The sequence below is a fragment of the Pelodiscus sinensis genome, chromosome 4 (genome assembly GCF_052426305.1).
Source record: "Pelodiscus sinensis isolate ZL-2025 chromosome 4, ASM5242630v1, whole genome shotgun sequence".
NCBI lineage: Eukaryota > Metazoa > Chordata > Testudines > Trionychidae > Pelodiscus > Pelodiscus sinensis.
The window spans coordinates 5,583,081-5,589,706 of NC_143055.1; positions in this window are offsets into that span (position 1 = coordinate 5,583,081).

Here is a 6,626-nt window from a genome sequence, read left to right on the forward strand (position 1 = left end):
TGAGTCCTGTGGGTCTGCAAAGAACAGCCCGGGAATACAGAAAGCCGGAGATATACTACTCAGTGTATGTAAAAAGCAACTCCTACTACTAAATCTAAGGTACTTATCTGGTGCCCATCACCGTAGTATCTGAGCATCTCCCCATCTTTAGCATCTTTATTTCCAGTGCCTCATGCAGCTGGGCAGTGCTATTTTCCCCGTTGTGCAGACAGGGACCCGAGGCACAGTGGACGCATGCTCTCAAGGTGTTAGGCTCCTAACGCCATTGAAATCCTACTGAGCAGGCAGCTCAGAGAAACTAAGGCCCAGATCCTCAAAGGTGAACTCAGGCCATGTCTTTCCTAAACAGAAGATCACTGCCACGATTGATCTTCCGGAGTTCAATTTAGCGAGTCTAGTTAAGACTCACTAAATCAAACTCATAGAGCGCCCCCTGTTGGTGGCCAGTACTCCTACTTCTGTAAGGAATAAGAGAAGCCTGTAGGAGCATCTATTCTCCCCCACCCCACCCCCATCTCCATAGTGGGAGGCCAACTCACAACAAGGTACATCGACTCTAGCTATGTAATTAACATAGCTGGAGTTGCACATCTTGATTCAACCTTCCCTTCTAGTGCAGATCTGGCCTTAGTCAAAGTTAGGAGCCGAAATATTTCTGAGGCCCTTGGTTTCAGTGCCTGGCCCTAAGTGACACAGTAAAGCAGCAAATTGAACCAGGGTCATTAACATCTTGTCCATGACCTAACCACTAGACTATCTTCTGTTCCAGTCCTGTGCCTCACCTCCACTTGCACCCAGCGACCTCAACCTGCTGCTGCAGAGGTCTCTGGGGGGCGGGGCTTGTAGGATCTAAGCCTTGATAAACGCCTATGCCCAGACACAGCTCTTCAATCGACTCCATTCTGAACATCTCATGCTTCCTGTACCAGCATATTGCTCCTTTTCGGGACTGCTTCCAAGCTTCTAGAGAGATGTTCTCCAGAGTCATTCATCAGAGGAGCCTGAACATTTATTCACTCTCCTTGCACTGAAATAAAACCATCAGCCTCCAAAGTTCATTTCTATGCTATCGATTCTGCCTTCCAAGGAAATTTAAAGGCTGCCATGGTCAGCTGCTGCAGCAGGCAGAGCTATTTATCAAGTTCTGATTTGTTCCATGTAGCAACAGGAGTCAAGATTCAAACCTAAAAATAAAATTTAAATTCTAGTTATTAATTCTAGTCATGAATATTAATTATATTAATAAAAGATAAGCATATTCATGCCTCTACTTCTTTCACCGAGGGCTAATGTGTCTGGGAATTCAGGGTTTTCTTCTGCTTAAGTACTCCGTTTCCTTAGCACAAAACGTTTAATTTTGAACGAAAGTGTAATTTAATTATGGTCTCTTTAATTCCAGGTTTAGAATAGCAAAATTTGCACTTTTAGTTGAAGGGGCCTAGTGTTATGCTTAGGTACAAACTGGTAAAGTGTTCCTTCCAAACATATATATTAGAAATGCTCTGGAATTTTCCAGAATGACTTACTGATGAAAAATGCAATTTCCATAGAAAATCTGATTTTGCTGAAATATTTTGATTTTCCGTTGGGCTGATTTGACCCAAACCAAAATTTCTCAGTTTGTTGACGTGTGTTTAGTTTTAAGATCAACATTAAACATTAAGTTCAATGGTACCTAAAAGGGTGCTACAAGAAGGAAGGGGAAAATTGTTCTCCTTGGCCTCTGATAATAGGACAAGAAGCAATGGACTTCAACTGCAGCAAGGGAGGTTTAGGTTGGACATTAGGAAAAACTTCCTACCTGTCAGGGTGGTCAAACACTGGAATAAATTGCTTAGGGGGGTTGTGGAATCTCCATCACTGGAGAGATTTAAGAGCAGGTTGGATATACGTCTATGGGAGATGGTCTAGATGGTGCTTGGTCCTGCCACGAGGGCAGGGGACTGGACTTTCTGATCTCTTGAGGTCCCTTCCAGTTCTTGTGTTCTATGATTCTATGACATTGCATTAGCCGATGGCATTGCTCAGCCTCGTGAAAGTTGTTATTCATGCCCCTGGTAATCCTATTCACCCCAATAGTTCCATAGCTTGATTATATCCAGTGTTTTATTTTGACATTCCCGAATCACAATGCTGGGACTTTCTGTTCTGCGAAAAAGGCTGATATTTCCACTTTTCATCCTGAATCGCGATGAAAACATAGGTTGAAATATAGGAATTTCCCATACGGTTGGAAATTCTGATTTTTGCACTTGTAGGTTTTGTTCATCACACACATGTGTATAGACCCTTTAGAGCTAGTTGGGGGATTCCAGATGGAATGATTTTCTGGTGGACCATGCAGTTTTCATGGAACTGAACTTTTCTGCGGGAAAATTTTTGATTATTTTGTGTGTGTGTGTGTGTGTGTGTGAGAAATGCTTGATCTTCCATTGGGAAAATCAAGACAAAATATTTCTTTTGAGGTCAGTTCAGCCCAGATTGGAATATTTCATTTTCTTAAATTGACCCGAAACATTTAGTTTCTAATCAATTCCCACAAACCAGTAAACTGCTTTTGTTATAAGCACATTAGGGAGCTGTAATTTGGGTCTGCATTCCCTCCCTGCATTCCCTCGCTGCATGGTTCATCATGAAAATCAGATGGCTCTGGATGCATTATGGGAGATGTAGTCAAGCCATGGAGCCTAGACTATATGGAAGAATGAAGGCATCAGACTCCTATACTACAACTCCCATGAGACAATGCACCACATGGAAAAATGCAGTTTAATAGTGAACTGACTCAAAATGAAGCTACTCCTGGTGTTGGCCAGTGTCAGGGAGAGAACTCTTGAACCAGGTTGGCAGGGTTTATGTTCCTAAATCCTTTCTGTTATGCTTTGCCATACACCAAGCGCCTCCCTATAGACTTCCAGTCTGAATGACCTTTTACATGAAGAGAAAAGCAAAACCAATCTAGTTTTATGGAGAGAAAACTCGGTGTGTTTCTCCTCTGCCACAGACTGCATCTCTGGGCAGCTGTTTCCAGCTGAGCAGGAGATCCCAGGAAATGCAAAGATGCAGCTCCCAGGAAAAACAAGTCTCGCTGGTTACATGCATCACACTGTCTGGGACTGCGTGACGCCCTCCTTCCTGGGATCCACCAGAGAAGGGAGCAGAAACTGCAGTGATGGACGGCTTTTTAAACACTGACGATCGAGGGGATGGACTTGCACAGGGAAGACCAAGAGGTAAACTTTCAAGAATGTTCTGATCCACGCTTTTGCTTTTAGCTCATCTCTAAAGTTAACCAAGTTCTCCTCCCTTTGCACCTCCTCAGTCAGGTGTCTTATTCTATCAGGATTGGGTGACCCGTGCCGTGTCCCTCCTGTAGGCACTTGTTTGCAGGATGGTAACTTCACACTGAATCTCGTGCGAGTTTGGAGTCCAAATATTGCTTGCTAAGGGGCCAGACTTTCCCCTGGCTACTACAGAGGGGTTTTTTTTAGACTTTTCGTTGTCAGCAGTAGAGGGATCTGGCGGAGGGAGGCGGCTGTCAGTAATGCACTCCCAGCTTTCCGCTAGTCATCAGCCCTGTGGCTGCTAAGGGGATGCTGACATGAGCAGCACTGTGATTTACTCCTCCTCCACCTGGCCAGGTCCCAGGACAATTCCTTCTCTGCAGCGGCGCAGGCACTCCGCAGGGCTAGCTTTTTGCCCAAGCCTCTAAGTTAGGATTTTACGTTGCACCTCTCAGCTCTGTCGAAGCAGTCGGCTCCTGGAAACCTTTGCTCCGCTCCTTATCCCCTATGTTCTCTTCTTTCTCACACTGAGCTGGTGCCTTCACATCTCTGGGTTTCCTCTGCTTCCGATCTCCCCAGACCTGCTGATAGATACAGTAGCTTCTCTGGCCTTACCTGCTCCTCCCCCATTTCTCCTGTGTGCCCACCAGCACCAAACCCAGGCTCCTTATCCATTAGACCCATCGGGACCCTATGGTCTAGACAGTATTTGGTCCTGCCGTGAGGGCAGGGGACTGGACTCGATGACCTCTCGAGGTCCCTTCCAGTCCTAGTATTCTATGATTCTATGACTCAACCCACCTCCCTACCTTCAGCGGATGCCTCATTCACCCTGCTTTCAGTGGGTGCCAGCTCCAGCCCTGAGGAAGTTGCTGTTCACCTGCTCCCGGGCCAGGGAGTTGTTTTCTCTCCAGTTTCCCAAAGCTCAAGTAGCGTTTTGTGCTCCTAGATCTCCCCTTGATGAGTCAGTGCTATAGCTAGCTGGCTGTAATTCTTTGTAGAAGCCAACCCCCTGCCTCTCAGTTAGGGTATGTCTACACTACAGCACTAATACGAACTAACTTAGTTTGAATTAGTTAATTAGTTAATTCGAACTAAGCTAATTCGAATTAGTGCAGCTAGACTTAAAAACTAGTTCGAATTAGCGTTTTGCTAATTCGAACTAGCATGTCCACACTGAGTGGACCCTGAACCGGGGTTAAGGATGGCTGGAAGCAGTGCCAGCAGGGCATCAGATTAGGACTTAGAGCGTGGAGCTGCTGTCTCAGGCTAGCCGAGGGCTGCGCTTAAAGGGTCCCGACCCCCACCCCGGACAGACAGTTCTCAGGGGTTCCCCGCCTGCAAAGCAGTCCTGGCTTGGAGTGCCCTGAGTGCCCACACTCGGCACATCACAACACTCGGCCATCAGCCCGGCTGCACTTGCCGCAGGCTGCCATCCGGGGGAGGCGAGGGGGGTCAATCGGGGGGCTGCAGGAGAGCTTCCACCCCGAGGAGCCCGCAGAGCCACTCCAGTCCTCCCCATCGGAGGCTCGTACCCCATTCCTCCCTCACCTCCTTCCACTTACCCCCCTTAACTCCCCTTCCTCATGTACAAAATAAAGGACACGTGTGTTCAAAAATAGAAACTCTCTTTATTGAACAAAACTGGGGGAGACTGGGAAAAGGGGGTGGGAGAGGGGAAGAGAGAGGGTGAGAGAGGGGAGGGCAACTACAATGATGAGGGGTTTGGAACAGGTCCCATATGAAGAGAGGCTAAAGAGACTGGGACTTTTCAGCTTAGAAAAGAGGAGACTGAGGGGGGATATGATAGAAGTCTATAAAAGCATGAGTGGTGTGGAGAGGGTGCATAAAGAAAGGTTCTTCATTAGTTCCCATAATAGAAGGACTAGAGGACACCAAATGAAATGAATGGGTAGCAGGCTTCAAACTAATAACAGAAAGTTCTTCTTCACAAAGCAAATAATCAACCTGTGGAACTCCTTGCTGCAGGAGGCTGTGAAGGCTAGAACTAGAACAGAGTTTAAAGAGAAGTTAGATAAAGTCATGGAGGCTGGGTCCATGGAGTGGTATTAGCCAGGGGGTAGAAATGGTGTCCCTGGCCTCTGTTTGTGGAAGGCTGGAGATGATTGGCATGAGACAAATGGCTTGGTCATTGTTTCGGTCCCTCCCCTCCAGGGTTCCTAGGGTTGGCCGCTGTCGGCAGACAGGCTACTGGGCTAGATGGACCTTTGGTCTGACCCAGTACGGCCATTCTAAGCTCAGGGCTCAGGGTCAGGGGTCTCAGTGGACCACCCTGATTTTCATGCAAACCTGCTCCTGGGTGGCCAGGCTGGCAGCTCTCCTGCCCTAGACGGCCACTTTCCTGTGCCTAGTGCGGAGGTCGTGGATGAGGTCCACGATCTCCGCACTAGACCAGGCGGGCGCCCACCTCTTGCAGACCCGGGCAGGTTCCTGGGAGCCACCAGCCTGGTCCCGGGAAGAGGCGGAGGGCTGGGTGGCAGCGGGTGGCTGGTTCGTGCCGTGCCCGGTGCAGGGTCTGCTGGCTGGGTGCTGGCAGGCTTGCACCTGGCATGGGCACCGTAGCCAGCCCGTGCCCCTTTAAGGGTTCCGGGGCCAGGAGGGGAGCAGACGAGTTTCCCTGGTGGTGCCCAGAGTGGCCACCAGGGCAAGCTGGGGAGGGCTAGCCTCCCACTAGTTCGAATTAAGTGGCCACACAGCCCTTAATTCGAACTGCTTAATTTGAACTAGGCGTTAGTCCTTGTAGAATGAGGTTTACCTAGTTCGAATTAAGCGCTCCGCTAGTTGGAATTAAGTTCGAACTAGCGGTTTGTATGTGTAGCGCCTATCAAAGTTAATTCGAACTAACGGCTGTTAGTTCGAATTAACTTTGTAGTGTAGACATACCCCACATGACTTGGGGTGACAGCATGAATTGCTTGGCTTAAATGCAAATCTAAAGAAGTATGGTCGTGTAGATATTCATAATAATATCATCTTAGATACAGGAGAGCGTGGTTTGCAGGCTGCTGCAAGGAATGCCTAGCACTTTGCATCAGTAGATCACTAGGCACTTCACAAAGGTGAAAATAGATCAGGGGCCAAATGGCAAAGATAGGGAAACCGAGGCATGGGTGTTTACCCAAGCTCATAGAGCGAGTCAGTGGCAGTGCGAGAATCCGGGTCTCGCGATCCCCAAGTCTATGAAGGACGCACATGGCTGTGCTACTTTCTTGATTTACCACCCAGTGGAAGGTTTCTAAACATGTTTTGGCCTCGTGCATCTCCTTGTCAGGGACCGACTGTGCAGCCACCTCATCGGAGACAGACTCCTAGCAGTGGGGG